Below are 20,346 nucleotides of genomic sequence, written 5' to 3'. Positions count from 1 at the left end.
AACACTTTTTTCTAAGAGCGCTATATGATTCCCTGTTGGGACTAGGTTTCTGTTTAGTTCACCTGCTATATTCAGGTAGTGATTATTAAATACTGTACATATATGCGACTTATCAGTTACCCGGACATTTCCACTACGCACTGATTCTATATCCTCGACCTGTCTCTGCAGACCAACCACTTCCTTTACGACTGACCACATGCTTTTAATTTTATCCTGAGACTCAGCTATTCTATCTGGATACCACATACTTTTGGCTTTTCTAATAACATTTTTAAGCACCTTACAATACTGTTTGTAATGGGCTGCTGCATTTAGATTTTGACTGTTTCTAACGTTTTGATATAATTGCCACTTTGTTCTACAAGATATTCTTATCCCTCTAGTCAGCCACCCAGGCTGCCTGTTTGTGCTAGTACCCTGTTTTGAACGTTCTAACGGAAAGCAACTTTCAAAGAGCACGAGAAAACTGTTGAAGAAAGCATTATATTTATCGTCTACTGTATCAGCTCTATAAACATCTCCCCACTCTTGTTCCTTGATAAGGTTTACAGAGGTCTCTACAGCAACTGGATCAGCTTTCCTAAACAGTTGATAACTATATTTAACATGTGTTACAGCACAAAAATCTTTTAGAGGTAAAATTTGTGCATCATGATCTGAAAGGCCATTCACCTTTTTGCTAACAGAATGCCCTTCTAGTAATGAGGAATGAACAAAAATGTTGTCTATGGCTGTTCTACTGTTCCCTTGCACTCTCGTTGGAAAGAATACGATTTGCATAAGAATACATGAATTAAGGAGGTCTACCAGCATCCTTTTCCTTGCACAATCACTTATACAATTAATATTGAAGTCACCACATATAACTAACTTTTTGTATTTCCTATAAAGTGAACCAAGAACCTCCTCTAGCTTTAGTAAAAATGTTGTAAAATCGGAGTCTGGGGATCTATAAATAACAACAGTTAGAAGTTTAAAAAAATGGTTCAAATGGCTCTGAGCACTATGGGACTCAACATCTTAGGTCATAAGTCCCCTAGAACTCAGAACTACTTAAACCTAACTAACCTAAGGACATCACACACACCCATGCCCGAGGCAGGATTCGAACCTGCGACCGTAGCGGTCCCGCGGCTCCGGACTGCAGCGCCAGAACCGCACGGCCACCGCGGCCGGCAGTTAGAAGTTTAGCTCCACTAAATTTAACCACACCTGCACAACATTCAAACACCTTTTCAGTGCAGTACTTTGAAACATCAATTGACGCAGATGGGATGCCGTTTTTCGCATACATGGCTACTCCCCCACACCGCAAAGAGCTCCTAGAAAAGCTGCCAGCCAACCTGTATCCTGGTAAAGGAAGCCTCTGAATTATCTCCTTATTTAAGAAGTGTTCATATGTACCAATAATTTCAGAGTTACATGTATAAGCAGTTCACTAACTTTATCTCTAATACCCTGTATATTTTGATGAAATATACTACCTCCCTCAATACTCGGATACCTAAACTTTGTCGAAAGTGGTTCCTTTGTTAGAGAGACTTCCCTTAAGCAGGAATAACTATCAGATGACTTCACTCTAAAAAAGGTGCAGCTCTAACACCCACTTCTACAGGAATTTTCCCATGAGTTATCCCACCATCCCCACCTATGCTGTCACCTATAAGCTTTGCCAACCTCCCCTTCCCATACCTGTTGAGGTGCAGGCCATGTCTAGTGAAACCCGTCCTGCTGATAGACTCCATCGCCACCACTGAAATGTAACCCATGCCTTCTGTCATCAGCGCACCTCCAAGTCTCATGTTATTAAGCCTGACGGCTGTATTAAGATGAGGCCGTTAGTGACGCTGAAACAGTTCCATGAAATGCACATTCGTGTTGCCAGTCTGAGTGGCTATCTTTTCCAGATCACCATCTATGTCATACTCCCCATCCCTATCAGTACTATTACCAGCCCCACCCACAATCACTACCTGATCCTCTTTAGTAAAATCCCTACATAACCCCCCTATGTTAATAGTCACCTGAGCCAATCCTGCATTAGGCTTCACAATTCTGGTGACCTGGTACTCACTCCCCAACACTTCCGGCAACTGCTGGCCTACACCTCTGCCATTAGAACTACCTAACAGCAGAACCTTCTTCTTTCTCTTCGACTTTGCAAGTGTCCTAGCCACCGTAACTGATGAGGTCTGCTGCATACTTCCTACATCTACAGCTACTAGAGATTCCTCTCCACTAGACTCTGACAGTTTGTCATATCTATTGCAAACACGAATAGTAGAACTATCTGAAAATCTCCTTCTCCTAGCAGATCTCTTGCCAACAGCCAGCTCCCATTCCCCAACCCCTATCTCCCTCCTCATCCTATCTAGCTCCTCCTGTGCGTTTTTCAACTGCACCTGAAGGGCACATATCTTACGCTCCTGCTCCTCTATCAACTTACTCTTGCTACATAGCCTGCAGTTCCAGGAGAGGATCAAAGTAATTCCTCCAAAATGTACTCGTACTCTGCTGGTGCCACGTTAAGATGTTTATTTTTACAGGCAAGCAAAGAACTTTATGAAAGACTACAAAACTGAGTAACATCATCGAACAGAATAGAGAAATAGATAGACTGCATAAAACTTTGATCAATCGTTTACCGTAAGTTGCCTGCGCCAATATTCGGTGATATGCTTCGATGTGTGTGGTACGCGGCGGAATTGTCTGATTACCGAGAACTGTTTATGAACGTCAACCAAGTTTGTTTTGCAACGGGCACATTCGTAACACCCGTACATGCTAAATTTGTACCCATTATTAGAATCAGAATATGATTGATTACTTGTTCAGTAAGAAAACTTCCCAAAACTGTTCGACTTTGAGCAACAACCTCCCCACTGATAGCAAAGAAGCTAAAAAATTTATTTCCATTCCTTTCTTGGGTAATATATCGTATAGGATTAAAAGTCTTATAAGGAAAAAATATAACTGTAACGTCTCCTTCTCTACAGATAACAGTTTAAAAAGAAATCTTGTACATTCGGTAGAGATTGCCAGCGATTGGTTTTCCAATTCAGGTGTTTACAAACTAACCTGTAATTACTGTCCTTCATATTATATTGGTCAAACAGGCAGAGCTGTGAAAACAAGATATAAAGAACACCTATTAGGTAAAAATGGAGCTAATATACACAGCTCTACTTTTGCTGAACACCTCTTGATAGCCGGCCATACGCCTAAACAGTTAGAAGACACTGTTATCCTACACAGACAAGTCAAAGGGCGTAGACTAGATCTGTGGGAAGAGTTACAAATTTTAAAACATCTAGAGCTCAAAGACGGTAATATACTGAACGACCAGTTGAACCTTGCTTGTAGACAATTTTTCGAAGGCTTTAAACCTGTACTGTTTATGGTATAACATTAATGCTGGTAACCTCAGTGGTCTATTTTCTCAGGAAGCTATGATGCACTTTCAATGCTTTAAGCTCACTACCCTTTATGTAATGTGGTTTTCTCACGATGTATGGCTGCCACTAAATCGGCCCTTATGTGAGTTTGTCCGGCTCTAAAACGTTGGTTCCCTGCGAATGTGTATTAACTGGATTGTGGACCAGGGTTCGTAATTCTGCCTTAAGAGCCATTATTGTCAATTTTAAAGTTCTGACATGTATGTGAGCTTCACTAATATAGTAATGTAATTTTTATATTTTGGGTGTATATTCCACTGTGCGTAACTCTCTCGGCGTAAGCGTCACCTGCCTTTTTGATGTATAACTACATTAATTGTACCAAGGCTCCCATACTGTTAGAACGGGAGTGTTAAACGCTTTCCTTCTTCTTATTGTTACTTTATCTAAGGACGGTATTAATACTGATAATTTACACGTTGCTTTTGTACGCCAATTGGCACATGGTTCGCGCCATGAGCGCCACCTGCCCTGGTCGCAGAGTAACTACGCTGGCCAATTACACTCAGTCGGTTGTGAGCTCTGCAACATCCATGTACTAATTTATATTTACGTGACAAACCCTATTTCTAGGGCTATATTTTAATTTTGACAAATGGATCTATGCCGATATTTGTAAAAACGGCGATGGCAGATTAGTCCTTACTAATGTAAAATTGTAAGTACCAGTCGTCGTTCTCATATTTCTGTAATGCAAGAGCTCTCTAATTTATGTTAAAATCTATTCTTGACTTAAGTTTCATACCTTTCTAATGTAAGCTATGATGTTCATTTTCCTTAGGCCACCTTGTGAAGAAGACAAATTTAAATTTGTTTAAACCTAGGTAAATAATTCTTTATCCATTGCAACTGGTCGGCTGTTTACAATTTTATAAATAAAATTATTATACTGACTTCATCAAAAGCTCTCGTGTATCCAATTTTTATTTCGAATCTCCTCACCAAAAAAATCTTCTTTTTCAGGACATAGATTATGAAAATAATAAATGAATCATTAAATTCTGATACTCGTAATTTGCACAGTCATAATAAAGCAGTTATTAGAATGCCGTGGAAATGGAAAGAAGGAGTACCTGCAGCGATATTTGACCCAGAGACCTCGTGTTTATGAAATTAAGCCCTTACTCGCTCGGCTCCCGACTCCTTGAACATGAAATAACACGCAAAGTATATAAGCATCCCTATAATTTTAAAACTCGAATTTCTCGAAAACGGCTGAGAGCTGTGTCTTCGTGTTTACGTATGTTGAACTCCGAGTCATGCGTTATACACCCAGTCATTTCGAATCAAATAGGTGAAGGGAAGTTCGAACGGTCCCCATGAAAGCTAAAATTTATTGAAAGTTATTGCATGATGAAATAATGATTTGATGCCTAATTCCAAACCTTGAGCTCAATGAACATACTTAACAAGCCGTCCACAAGGAAACTGCCGCTGGGTTTTCAGATTTCATAGAGCCCGTCCTTGCTAAGGGAAGGGGATAATACGTACCGTTCCGCATCTTGGCAACTGTTGAGCAGCGTGGTTCCAAGCACTAGGACATCGCTGACACGATCTGGATCTACCCTCTTCGACTACCAAAACACGGTATGGTTCACATGGCTCAAGCAGGCTGGAGCTGAGTCTCTTGTCCCCGTGAAACTTTTAAAACATACTCATTCATCCATTGATCCATCCAGTAATTCAGGAAGGTTTACGGGATGGAAGATGGATTAATAGGTATCACTGGGTGATAAATAACCGCGCCATTCTGGTTCTGACGGTATCGTTTCATCATGCCCACTAGAATCGTAACTGATGATTTCGTTTGGTCTGCATAGTAACACGTAGGAGTCGTCTGCTGTCGCTCCTCATGTTCAAAAATGTACGCTGAATTGGATGCTCCGAAACACTTGTGTTTGTACTAGCACTGTACTCGATCCTTAAACTTGGCACAGATCGCCCCCTATCCTGATTCACATTGCGAGGGAGCCTCCGACCACGTTCTGGGATCAGGCTTGGACGCCTAACACGTTGTTTCCTACTCGTGGTTTCGCCGTAGTACACAACAGCAGCATGTGAGCAGCCGTCTAGCTTCGCTGTTTCTGAGATCCTCGTTCCCAGGCCCCAGTGGGAGTCGCATATGCGGCCTGTACCGTACCTACAGTGATTCCCGTTCGCCTCTACTTCGCTTATATAAATTCCTTACCGCTTCAGGAGCACACACTGCCATCAGGCGGTATTCAGTCTTGTGGTGGGCAGTGGTCATAATGTGTTCGCTCATCAGTGTACAATAACAGCAGACAGTTTATAGCCCCATGCTGGCACAGGGACCGAGCGAGGTGACGCAGTGGTTAGCCAACTGGACTTGCATTCGGGGGACGACCATTCAGATCCCTGTCCGGCCATGCATATTGAAGTGTTCTGCGATTTCCATAATTCGCTTTAGACAACGCTTTGGTGGATGTGGTTCCATTGAAAGACGATTTCATTCCCATCCTTTCGTAATACGAGCTTTTGTTCCGTCTCTAACTACCGTGCAGTAGACGGGACTTTAAACTTTAATTTTCCTTCCTCTTTTTTCTGGCGCACGGCAGGAATGCGATTAGAAGTTCGGAAATTGCTTCCCTGTTCATATTCTATTCTTTGTCTACATAGACGTTTTTGGATGAAAAAGTGTTTTCTTCCATTCCTTCATCAAAGCAACTTGGCTTATGTATTCTGTAGTTCACCTGCTTGGCGTTTCCTTTGCCCCTGAAGTCACTCATGGCCAGAGGAAGTTTCAGGCTTTTAATCATAGATGGAATACTGAGAAACCGAAGTCTATATTCGAATGCTGCAGAATAGGTGGAGCCATAACAAATTCGAGTAACGAGTGACACTAGACATGTACAAAGTTGAAAATCTTGAATGGCTACAGACTTGTTGGTGTTACGGGAGGACGTCAAAGGAATAGTGATAAAGCTGAGCATCAAATTATCTCATGAAAATCTGCCTATACTTTCCCGATAGCCACTTTTCAGGAAGCAATCCATGAATTTCCGGCAGAGCCTATTTATTCTTCGTCTTGTGAGTATTACCACTTATTATAATGATAGATACTGGAATGTTAGTAAACCAGGAGTATGTGTAAATTTATCGAACACAGCAGTAGTATAACTGTGCTAAATATATTTTAAAGTAGCTTATTTTTCCTGAAGCTTGGCGGAGTGAGGGCTTTACTTCCGAAAGAGTTCTCAGAATGGGCACCTTGTTAGCTATACTGATTCGGCAGTGATGTCACATCGCCTCTCAAATATTTACTTCCCCTGTTCCCCGAAAGACTCGTCTCACTCACGATTCACAGTTCCACGGCTGATAGAATCTGCATACTTCGTGATGGCCATCTTTCTTTGTCCTGAGACTCGTAGGTGAACAGCATATTAAGTGTACCCGGGACTAACAGTCGTTGATAACTTAAGAACTATTACTTGAAAAGGACATATAGGGAACCCCCAACCTCAGTCGCTGGTTGGCTTATAACTCATTTTCGATCTCTAGGATGAAACTAACAAGACCTTCATTTTACGGCGCTCAAACAGATTAGCACATCATGACGGTCACTTAATTCCAAAATATACAAATATAGTTACGATATGCTATGACTAATAACGCTTCACATGACGACGTGTAGGCGGCCGTCCTCCTCACTCTCAAAAGCGAATAGAATAGTAAAATAATTCGCTATGCTAGGATATAAAATAATCTTCGTCCCACACTTCATAGTGAAGCTGTAAACCTAGAGCTCTACTGTCTTTTCAGTTTGCCAGTTACAGCTCTCTCGTTCTCTTATTCTTTTGTATCCCTTGTGTGAAGAAGTCATGACTGTACAAGCATGAAATAAACTTACATTACCACCTTTCATTGAGTTCGTGGTCATAACAGCAGTTGTCTAGACTATCAGCCAGCAGTAATGCGTGAAGAACAGACTGATGAAACTATGTTTACACTTACCACCATTCTTCCCACCTGTGGGTAGTGGAATGTAGCTATTTCTGGTGCAGACAATAGGTGTCCTTCTAAGTCAGTGCCATGAAGATCTGACATACCCTCAAGATCACCCTCTACCCATCCCCTCGAGGTAACACCATCCCCCATCTCCTCCCCTCTCCTCACCTCACCCCTCTCCTCCCACCTACCCCTACCATGCAGGATTGTCGTATTTCTGGTGATCTAGCCCTCTTTTGCTATTTAAATTCTAAATGGTGGAAACAAGTCAGTTAAAATGGCTGAATCAGGGTTTTAGATCTACTACTAAATTGGAGATAGCCCATTTGCGCTGTTTAAAATTTATGAGCAGGCACCATCTGCTGCGCAAAGTGCACAGGCTAGAAGATACCTATCAACTGGGGTCTTACTGCACTGCTCTTGGTAGGACAGCTGGCTGGGTGTGCTGTGGAGGTAATAGGCAGCGTAGAGCAATGGCCTGCACCCACTCAACCAATTCTGGGGTCCAGAAAAAACAGTTTTGCTTCTCTACGGGTTGATTTCAACAAGCTCCCTTCAATTTTCGCCATGTTCATTCTCTTCTACGATCAGCACTCCCTATGACAGGTTGTAGTATACAAGTTTTTGTTAGAGGGCTTGGAATTGAAGGCATTGATTTTTTCCTTTCTAAACAGGAACAAGGATCAATAATAACAGATTATTTTTCTCGTTCATCTAATAACAACAAAGGCTTTATGCGGAGCCTGGATTACTACACATATTGATACAATAAAATTACAGACATTATGAGAAAAGACATAGATATCCAGGCTGTGTTTAGTAAATATGTATAGAGAGTAATTATACACAGAAATCCTCTCTCCAGGTGCATACAGTCTCTTATTGCCAATTTCAGGACTATGAAAAAAAGCTTAAATAATGCAATGTGTGTGAATCTCAAAACTTTTTCACTATAATATCCATCACAGTTAAGCATGCAGTCCCTATACCTCTCACCTACACGATCTCTAAAACTGTACATCATATCATCATATATATTTTACATTAAGCTGCTTAACATCTTGTACTGTTCGGCTGAGAAGCTTATTTATAATCTCCCAGACACATTTTTATTTATTGCATTCATTTTTTCTCACACCAGGGTTTCAGTTCCACCATCACAAATTACGTGTTTATCGCCATCACAAGACAGACTAATTTTCAGTTGAGCTATAGTATGAATCACTTGTTTCTTAGACTGAAAAGTAACCTAGGGGATCGTTATCTGTAACATCTTACAGGCATGCCAAGTGTCGTCAACAGTATCCGTGTGGCCACATATCGTACATTTTTAACTTACCATAAAATGGCACCCAATTCTATGTGCCATGCACACATTTTGTATGCAGACCTATAAACTCTACAATCTGTGACCCACTCATCTTGTCTTTCATGAAGCTGATAACCTTATTGTCTGTTAATTTTATGCCACTCAATTGTCATTTTTATATCAAAACATGTCGAATACATCAGGATGGTACCTTATCGCCTTATATTGATCACTATATTTTAGCCAGTAAATGCAACTGCCTTTTTCCATTTAAAGCTATTTTGGGTTTTCAAAATGAGTTTTGACAAACACGTAATGATGAAACGAGCCAATCGGTTCGTTTCTTTTAACTCGGCGTAATTTGTCACTTGCGCGTAACGTTTGTTGCGACGTCATCGAGCTTCCCACGCTCAACTTTACCCTGCCAAGACTGCACTAGGTCTCTGGAAAGAAGATGGATCAACCTGAGTGTTGTCTTTCATTTATTTCCATGGACGCTATCTTAACCTCCTTTTAATGACGTACTAAAGTAAAAGACGGTAATGTAACAGAATGCTGCTATAATTGTTAAATGCTAGACATTTTGCATTAGCAATGCGCCTGTTTCGGCATTATCGCCATCTTCAGGCTATCTGCAACCAAATACCCTTTGTTAAAAGTTGTAACATTATAACTAATAACAGTTTTATTTTACTGTGTTCTAGTACTTGCTTCCATATTGCATCGTGGCGTGACGCTGTCTTATAACTAAAATAATAAAATAAAAGCACAGCTATACGTATACACATTACAAAACATAACGAACATTATAATACCACGCTATAGACAATTACTATACATAGACAAATGAATAAACAAGTTGGGCAACAGTTTACACAGGGTGACAATTATTGAACCGTATGAAAAAAAAAACGTAAATTAGTTACAAACTACGGCGTGCATACACTTTATTCAACATGTAAAAATCTCTACATATATTCGGATTTAGGTTATGACATGTTCGATATGTCTGCCACCGTTGGCGATGATGTAGTGCAGAGGAATAGCGAAATTTTGCATGATCTGCTGAAGTGTCGAATCATCGATGCTGTCGATGATCTCTTGAATGGCTGTTCTCAGCTCAGCAATGGTTTTGGGGTTGTTACTGTTCACCTTGTCTTTAATATAGCCCCACATGTATTCAGATAAGGAGAATATGGCGGCCAATTGGGGCCCATGCCAGTGGCCTCTGGGTACCCCGGAGCCAGAATGCGGTCCCCAAAGTGCTCCTCCAGGATATTAAACACTCTCCTGCTTCGATGAGAGTGAGCTCCGACTTGCATCAACCACACCTTGTCGAAATCAGGGTCACTTTGGATAATGGGGATGAAATCATCTTCCAAAGCCTTCACGTACCATTCGGTAGTCACCGTGCCATCAAGGAATATCACACAGATTATTCCATGACTGGACACTGCACACCACACAGTCACCCGTTGACGGTGAAGAGACTTCAAGATCGCGAAATGCGGATTCTCAGTCCCCCAAACGACCCAATTTTGCTTATTGCCGAACCATCCAAATGAAAATGGCCGACAGCAACAAAGGCGCGTGCGAATGTGCATACTAATTCGCATCATGCACCGCGGCCAACCACGCAGTTTGAACGTTCTAGCGCAAACCGTTCAGAAGTTATGATGATTTTATTTCATATAATCCAATAATTATCGCCGCGTAGAAGCTCTAAAACACCTAGCTTACACTCGCAAACAACAGCAGTTAAAAGAGATTAAGAGAAATATTTAAAAACTTGGCTGAAATTTGAAACACCCTATGCAGCAATAAGATTATAAAACAGCAACAGCGCCACAACGCAATATGAAAGTAAGTATCAGCACACAGTAAAACAAAATTGCTATTAGTTATAACTTACAACTTTTAACAACGCATATTTGGTTGCAGATAGCCTGAAGATGGCAATAATACCGAAACAGGCCTATTGCTAATGTAAAATGTCTAGAAGTTAACAATTATAGCAGCAGTCTGGTACATTGCCGTCTTTTATTTTATTACGTCATTACAAAACATCTCCCATGGTGCGGACCCAAGAGAAAATAAATTAATTTCCTTTATTCTGCATTCCATGGGTGATCTGATGATTGTGTGAGTGTTTAAAAGTTTACATAGAAGGAGGACCGCAAAGGGAACAGGCCACGAGAAGGATAAGAAAGCAAAGCTTGGAGCGGGCGAGTGGTTGGACATTTCAAACCCAACGAATCTCTGCCCGGTATTTTTCTGCACAGAGGAATCGTTCACTTGATAATGTGGTGCTACACAGGGTAGAGAGGGAGACAGGACTGGATAAGGATGAAAACGTTTGGACGGGAGCGAGAGATTTGGGTTGGTCACTTCAAACTTAAGGAATTTCTCTTCCCCCACTCTTAAAAGAGGAGGAGTCGTTTCATAAGCGGGGGTGTTTTCGGAACACTTCTGGCTGAACCGGATAAGTAGACAGATGTGCTAGTCCGAGCATTTCTGTCTGGTTTTTGGAGAAAGTTATTAGAATGTAATAGTTTTCTCATTTATTGTTTTAGATTTTGTTTACTTTAGCTCTGTCATGTTAGTGATGCATTTCGTGTTGTTTTCTCCATTTTATAATGATGTTTGTATTTAATAATTGCTTTGAAGGCTTTTTGTTCCATTATAGGCTGTGCTGCTTCCTCACTCTGTCACCATTGTTTTGTCATAGTGAACAATAATTAGTAGAAAGGCATGTTTTCCCTGTGTATCTGTGGTGAATGTGAGAGAGTAATATTTTTCCTTTACCACAAACGACTACCTTAGTTCATCCCCGATGAGTAAATTTTTTGTCACTTTAACTGAATCTTAAGCTATTGCGTTTTATGGGACCACTCGTTGTTGTTGTTGTAAATGTTTTCTCAGCGATTATAAATGCGTGCTTAACCGCCTGACCTTGTTTTAGGAAATAAAGATTGTCATCGTACATTACGGAAGCCTCTCACATTTTCTCCAAAAAGCTTCCGAGCTTTCCCGTGACTTTTCATACACCACAACTTGTGTTATGAGAAAGAGCAGGAGAGATGGACAGTAATTCCTTCCACTGTTTAAGTACGTCCGAAATGAATTAACGTGCAATATGTCAGAATTCTATGTGTACTCAATAAAGTCACTTTCCAACACCTGTTTGCTTGTAAGTCGTTATTTTGTTGCACGAAACTAGATTATGATTTCATATGGCCGTAATTTAGTTGTTTCATGCTAATCACTAAAGCAACAGGCAAGAGAGCTGACGTGAGGGCATAAAGCAAAAGCAAACAGATAGTTCCAAGACAAAATAACAGAAGTCATTCACTTGGCGACATCCTTCCAGGACAATAGCGTAACAGTTTTCATTTTGCTACTTCCTGGCAAGGATATCGTATACACGGGAGTCTTTGATAAAGAAGGAGGATTTTAGGATGATTAATAGCTTGTGATTTTCTTACAGGGTCGACACAATTCTCCAAGTGTCAAAAAAATCTGGCATTGCATAACAGTGTTGTCAATGATGTTGTGCGTGTTTTCTTTTAGGGGCTTATTTGTTCAAGAGGATATGTTCGTGTAAATTTATTTAATAAGCTTTCAGGTTGAGTTTTAATAATAACTGACTTTTTTCCTATTTGCTGTTCAGTACTTTTGAAGGAGTAGAATAAAGAATTGAGGTTCGCGTCAAGTCAGTTGTAGGTAAGATCTTTCATTTCTAATATTTGAACAAAATGAGATCTAAAGCTGAAGTTTTGAAACATTTGATGGCGAACAGCCAGCTTCAATCGAAAGTAGCGTTCCGCGTTGCGAGGGTGGAGACAGCAGAACAAGCGACTCTGAGCAGAACGAAGGCAGTGTTATGGAATTACAGGTAGAGAAGGGACCAGCCTTAGGCACAGTGGGTAACGCTTGGGAGCGAGAAGGAGAAGAGGCATGTTTCACCACAAGAGTGGAATATGTCCAGACATAGGCGCCAGGAGCCATTACAAAGGCTGCTTCGGGACATCTCACTGGCCAAAATACTCGCACTATTATAACAGGGACAACACGCGTTGGAGTAGACTGTTAATACCTTTAATTAGGGACAACAAGCGTTAGATGAAAACCAGATGATCAAAACAAGATTTTTAATGAGAGACAGCAAACACTGGATAGAAAACTTGATAAAACTTGGAAAATTGGGGATTAGATTTGACTTGATAGTTGCAGAGACTATGGGCATCGTGGAGTCAGTGCACCAAGAAATGACTGAAGTTGCGGAGAAGCTCAGTGTTATCACCAATGGAAAAACGAGGTAGTAGGGAAAATTTATGAAGAATCAACAGGAGTTGTCAGAATGTATCGAAAATGAACTGACAGCGAGGTCCGATGAGAAGAGTACAGACAGCGATAAGATCAGAGCGGTTGTTGTAGAGGTTCATCGCGAATACCAGGAAACTGTCGAATGAGTGTGCCAACAAGTCACTTACCAAGGGAGTTATTGCAAAACCGTGAGACATGCTCACAAGGTAGCCAAAACGACAGGATGCCCTGGGAACGGAAATGGAACAAATGTCCATTTACGTTCGTGATGATTGACAACTGTTCAAAATTAGTCAGGAATAAATTCGCTGAATGCCAATAACTTGGAGTCAGTTGTATAAGGTGCAGATGTTCCATCTACTGGTGACACGAAAATTTATGCCGAACCAGGACTCGAACCCAGATATCCCGCTTACCGCGAGCGGTCGGTTTACCATCAACCTATCCGTGCACGCCTCCAGAACCGACCCAAACTTCCATATGCCATACCTTCTACATCCCTATACCACATTCATCACTGAATGCTAACAACTTATTTCTGTATTCTTGCGTTACTGAGAATAAGACCATCGGTAACCGACATCTATGAATTACCCTCCTCGGTATGTAATATTTACAGTGGTGATGTTTGACAGCTGTTGACAATTAGATGGAAATAAATTCGCTGAATGCTAATTACTTAGCGTTAGCTGCATTAGCTGCAGATATTCTACTTGTTGCTGACATATGAATATTTGTGCCGGACCGGAACTCGAGCCTGATTTCCCACATATTGTGGGGATTTGCTTCACAATTAGGCTATCCGTGGACGCCTCCCGGACCGACCCAAACTCCCACAAAAATCTGCACCTAATACAGCTGTTTCCAAGTTAGTCGCGTTCAGCGAATTTATTTCGATTTAATGAACAAATTTCGTTAAAGAATTAAGGGGACCCACATCGAGCACAGTGTATGGCAGTAGGATAGAGTAAAGAGGTGCTTTACATGTTAAATTTCAGACAAAACATGTTTGAGATTAGCAGGCGGAATCAGAGTGCAGAAGGGCATTTGCAACAAATGCAAAAAGATGTTCGTGAACCGCATACAAATGGAGGACTTGTTGACGATCTTATTAGTGATAACTATAACCGTAAATGAGACGTGTTACAGGATATCGAAGATCTCAAGAAAAGGGTACGAGACATTCGACACTCTCCAGGGCCTGTAGGTCCGCTTCTTCAAAACGAAAGGATAGGTTCCTATGATGATCAATGCCGGAAGCACTACGTGTTGGTACAAAATTATTCGTTGTTCCCTGAGAGCACCAACGACCAACATATGTGGGTATGGTTGGATCAATTTGAACATTCGATACCATTTTCATGGGAGTTATGCTAAAAATTAAATCGTGTGTATCCATCTAAGAGAGGGAGCAGTTGTGAGAATGCTAATTTTAATAAGTCACAGACAGACATAGGAGCTTTCTGAATGAATTCTGGCCGATGGGCCATCAAGATAGCGTGAGCGTAGGCATTCTCATTATGGAAAACTAAGGTGACATCAAATACCGCCATCCAGTCGCTTATTTCAAAGAAATAGTAAAGTACAAACGATACGATGATAACACTTACTACACAGCAGAGCTGCCCTATATGTGTCTTACAAAGCTACCACAGTGGTTGGCGCGCGAAATTGTCATCGGGGATAGAATCATGCAAGACGTTCACTCATTTGAGACATCACCATTGGAACAGCCAGGAGGATTTTCGCCTCGGATCGCAGAAGGAACTGGGCCCGGGAGATTCACAAAGTTGGAATAATATGAGAAGGCGTGCGCTGGGGCTGTGGTTCGTGGAGTCCATGTCAATACAATGATGATCGGCGGCACTTCATTGGAGGTGCAGCAACGCTCAGAAATAAAAGATCGCTAGCACTTATAGTGGAGATATGGTCGGCAGACCCAGCAACAACGGAGATCGTGAGAGAGAGAATAGAAATGCGTGACTGAATACAAGGTGAAAGAGAGAGAGTCAAGAACACAAGATGATAAAGAGAGAGTTTTTGAATATATATTTCAAAAATACTAGTAGGATACTGCCGGGGAAGAGTAAGACAGTAGCGTCCAGTCGACGTCCCATATTTAACATAAGTATAGATCGTGTTATGGTTCCATGTATCTCTGACTCAGACAGTCAAATCACCGCCTTGAAAGAAGACGTGTGTATGGAACGTAGCGAACGTGGAGTTTACCGCGTACTCCCGTGGCGGAAAAAGGAAGTTTGCAGCGCAGTCCATAGTAAAAATGTGGATGTCAAGCTACAGTCACGACTTGTGTTCATTTTCCCGTCATACTTGTTGGAGGCGAATTTCTTGATCGCCCAAGATCGCCAGTGGCAGCGAACCTCAGATTAGATTTTATGAAATTGCTTGTGATGATACTTGATATGGGAGAAAATTGTGCTATGTTGAAGGTATGAGGACCTGCTGAAAAGTAATTACTCCGATTTTTTTTGTGAAAACTCTTCAAGCTTTTTAGATAAAACAAATGTTATTAACATTCTACAACTTTACTCTTCAAGTCTACATATTCATTTCTCAACACAGTCACCATGGCGTCGAACACGTTTCTCCCAACGAGAAAGCGGCTTTTTGATACCGTCACTGTACAATGGTTCACTTTGTTGAAAGAGCATGCACCGCTTCATCACTATCAACGTGAAGTCCTCGAAGGTGTTCCTCAGTTTCTGGAAACAGATGAAAATCGGATGGGGCCAAGTTGGGATTGTATGAAGGACGATCGATGACGGTGAAACCAAGGCGTTGGATTGTTGCAGATATCACAGAGCTCTTGCGTGTTCTGGAATTGTCATGCTGAAGGAGAGGGTGCTCCATGGGTGGACAAAATCGTCGAATTCCAAACTCGACCACAGCACACTGTTCCTCATGCACCGACATAGTTGCTTCACACACCGCTATGTTACACGCTACGATTGGAAGCCCTCTAGCGCCAGAGGGCTGCAAAAATGTAGTCGTGAAGAACAAAGATGAAGGATGTTAATAATGTTTGTTTTGTTTAAAAATTTTAAGAGTTTTCACACAAAAAATTTGGAAACATTACTTTTCAGCACGCCCTCGCAAATAGGAGCCTTGTAAAGTTACTTTAGAAGATTGAATAACTGAGGTAAACTCGAGTTTCCGAAAAATAGTAATTTATGTCCTGATGTGGGAATGTAGACGAGGAGCATGGAAGACGAACAGATGATTCTGGAAAAGATTTGAAGTGGAAACGGAATGAAAGAACTTACAAGGAGACTACCCAGAAATTTGACTTTTGTAATTTTTTATATTTATAGTACGTGAAGTTCAGAACTCAAATATGAAAGGCCCAAAGCAGTTCGATACAGCTTTTAAAAATTCTCGAGATAATCGAGTTTGAAGTTTTCCCAGCTATTTAATTCACTAAAAATGAGTGTTTTTTTGCGACGCTCCGCTTGGGTCTCACGGTACTGTAGAAGAATGAAAACTCGTAATCATTTGGTCACTGGTTCAAATGTCGCTATCGTCTTTTTTTCATATTTCTCGTTCAGTTAGACTACCTATAGTATTCAAATATAAAATTCATCAAATATATGCTAATCAACAGATATCTAATTATCATTTTATGAAAAATACACCTCTTCTTGATCCTAATTGCATATCGCACACAAAATTGCTGTTTTCATTGCAAACATAAATTCTAAATTATCGGTATTTTATGACAGATTGTTAATATATTTGTAATGCTTTCCTTAACTAAAACAATGTTAATCAACAATCTCTTACAAAATACCAATAAGTAAGAATTTATGTTTGCATCGCTTGTGATATGTAATTAGAAACAAGATGAGCCTTTCTCATGAAGTGATGATTAGATATGTGTTAATTATCATATATTTGACGGATTTTATATTTTAATTATCTAGGTATTAGAGACGAACGTAAAAAAGAAAACAAAAAGAAAACGCCATAAGTTTCGAACTAACAACCCATTGATTACCATTCTCTGAGGCTAGTGAGTAAACCAAGCGGCCTCTTACACAAATTACCTCAATTTTAGTGAATTTAATTTCTTCAGAAAAATTCAAAGTCGATTCTGTCGTGGAGGTTTGAGAGTTGCTTCTATTTGCTTTTGGGGACTGATATTTTAATCCTTAACTTCAGCGCCATAAATATAAAAAAATCACAAAAATCCAATTTCCGGGTGGCAATGATATTTTTATGAAATGGAGCATGTTTTCTAAATCAGCAGAGACAATAAGAGGTCAGTTTAGAGTAAATCTGCACCAGAAATTTTTCTTACGTCCGAGCCCGACCCCACAAGTGTAAAGGGAGGAAGCAGAAGCCGAAATCAAATTATTGTATGTTAGAAAAGGTTATAGAATCCGCCTTGAGTTTATTCAACAGTCCGTTGCTGTGCTTACCGAAAAAGAATGGATCGACACAACTCTTAGTCAACACAAGACAAATCAGTCCAATCACAGAACCTGTAATAGATCGACCTGGGAGAATATATGGGTCTTGTTCAATATCTTAGACGTGAACGCTAAGGGGCATTCAGTGTACCCAACCCTTTGAAATAAAACTGCCCCTGTTCCTTGTGGTTACTGCGGATCGTAAAGGACTGGGGCGACTAAGCATTGCACTTTTCAACTGCTGGAATGAGCGTTCCGTTCTCAAGTCTATTGGAAAGGAACACACTTTCGCCGAAGACGAAGCAAGGAAGCAACAATTTTCGCTACTTTCAGAATGAAGAAATTTTCCAAGAACTGCTCGTAGTTCCTGTTCCTTTTCAGGAGAACGTTATCTCCAGATGGCCTCTAAATGCTAAGTCAAGGGAAGAGCACCGTGGATGTCAGTGAGATATCCAAAATATTCAGTTTTGGTATTGAAAAATGAACATTTCTGCAGACTCCACTTGAGTCCTCCATCAGTTGAAACTTGAAGAGATTCTGAATTCTTGAGAACGCTGTTCTTGTGTTTGCCTGGACATGATTATGCCATCCAGATAATTTTTACATGGCACATACATGGAAGTCACTTGTTTGAGAAAGCATTGAAACAACACGGAAGCAGATATTCCTCTGGGGGCGGGGGGCATTGGTTTTGATACAAGGCGACGTAAGTAATGACCACCGTAATTTTTTTTTTTTCGTTTCCTCGAGGTTGAAGGTAAGCATCGGTTAAATCAATTACGGAAAAAATCTTCCAGCTGCTAGGCGATCCACAATTCCTGTTGGATCTTTTTTAGTGATAATTAGAGTAGATGGTCATTGGTTTGCCGAAATGTGCTTCAAAACACCGATTTGTTCCAACCTGTGGACTTCAAAAGCAACTTTATTGCGAATGGCGCGGGTGGAAAAACTTTAGACGAGCATTGTCCGTGAGCATAATGTGCGCTGGAATATTCCTTGAGTGTCTCAATACGATATCGAACATACGTCTATACTTTTCACACAACTGATGAATACTGGCATGGGAAACTTGAGTATCGGTAGTGTGCATAGTATCGGGAATATCCAAGAAAATCAAATCAAATGATACAATTCTAAACGTATTTGGACTAGAGCGACATTGAACTATCTTGGCAATATGGCAATATGGCAATATGGCAATAACGTAGTTTTATTTTTATATTACGCTTCCAATTTGCAAGCCCTGAGACCAGAAGTATTTTCACCTTTGTAGACCGTAAGGAGAACACGAGATTTCAGTAGTATCGGGTGTCCCAACTGCTCACACGCATTCTGATTAAGTAATGTAAGTGAAGCACCAGTGCCTAACTAAAACGGTATCTTTTTATTGCAAATTTGCAAGGAGTTGAACAGTTTTGCGGCAGTTACTCTGAATGTGATTTTCAGTTACTTCTGATTTTCAGAAGACTGCCTCCGTCTGATTTGTGAGTGACTGAGCGTTTTCCTGTTCGTCTATTTGAGGAGAGCTGACTTGAATGAGCAAAATTTTGCATTGAATGTGTAATCTTGGGATTCTTGTGTCTGTAGTTACCATGAATATTGCCGGCAGGGTCGGGTGAAGATTCAGAACGTGAGATCATATTTATTCATATCTTCTCAGTTGTAGGGTTGTGTGGAACAGAGTTTACTTTGCTATTCTTTGGCAAGCATATTTGCTGTGTGTGTCCTGGCTTACGGCAGCGTCGGCATTCCGCTTGGCGGAAAAAGCAATGTTTGCAGTCATGTGTTACATAGCACTTAACAGCAGGCTTCGGAGCTCGTGAACTTGCAGGAAAAGTGGGAAGACACCTCGTCTGCCTACACAAGGCTACTTGTGTCTAGCGCCTGATGTTCTGATGTGCAACTACGGCTCACGGAGCCGATCTCTCGTGGAAAGAGTCGAAGTTGGACAAGACAGCAGACGGAAAACACGTACTCTTCAGTGGGTACCTCCCTGCTGCCTAGTAGCGCAAGGGTGTGTGTGTGTCTATCGAGAATGTAATGAATGAAATTTTTCAGCTGTAGTGAAAGTACGACGATTTTATCCTTCTTGGACTAGGACAGAAACATCATAAATAAACTAAACTCCTCCCGCACAGGCCACGAAGTCCCAAAAGGTACCGACTGGCCGCCGTTTCAGCCCACAGACGTCACTGGATGCGGATATGGAGGGGCATGTTACCAGCACACGGCTCTCCCTGCCGTATGTCAGTTTCCGAGTCCGGAGCCACTACTTCTCAATCAAGTAGCTCCTCAGTTTGTCTCAGAAGGGCTGAGTGCTCCCCGCTTGCCAACAGCGCTCGCCAGACCGGATGGTCACCCATCCAAGTGCTAGCCCAGACCGACAGCGCTTAACTTCTGTGATTTGTCGGGAACCGGTGTTACCACTGAGGCAAGGCCGTTGGCTAACATCATAAATACGGAGATAAAAACTTCTATAAATGTTTGTGACAAATAGTTCAAATAAGAGTGCAGTTTAATGTGCCACGAAAGAAACGTACATGCATCGGAGACCAGCTGTATGAAAATGAAATATCCATTGTGAGAGATTTTAGTTCTTTCGAAGAAATGCTATTTTGATCACTTGTCAATGAAGCATTCTGTGTCGATCGCATCACAAGAGATTGAATTTGCATCTCTCTAACAATTTGGTGACTGGAAGCAGCAAACTGAGGGAAACACATTGTTACTTTACGTTAAGTATAGTGGGTCGTATTGTACTACGGACACCGTCACATGGCATGTCTTTGGACAGGGAGTGGACAAAAATATGAAAACCTCAAAAACACAAAACATTAGCGTGCCTAATACGGTGGAG

The sequence above is a fragment of the Schistocerca americana genome, chromosome X (genome assembly GCF_021461395.2).
Source record: "Schistocerca americana isolate TAMUIC-IGC-003095 chromosome X, iqSchAmer2.1, whole genome shotgun sequence".
NCBI classification, from domain to species: Eukaryota; Metazoa; Arthropoda; class Insecta; order Orthoptera; family Acrididae; genus Schistocerca; species Schistocerca americana.
Note: the sequence above shows the minus strand (reverse complement) of the source record.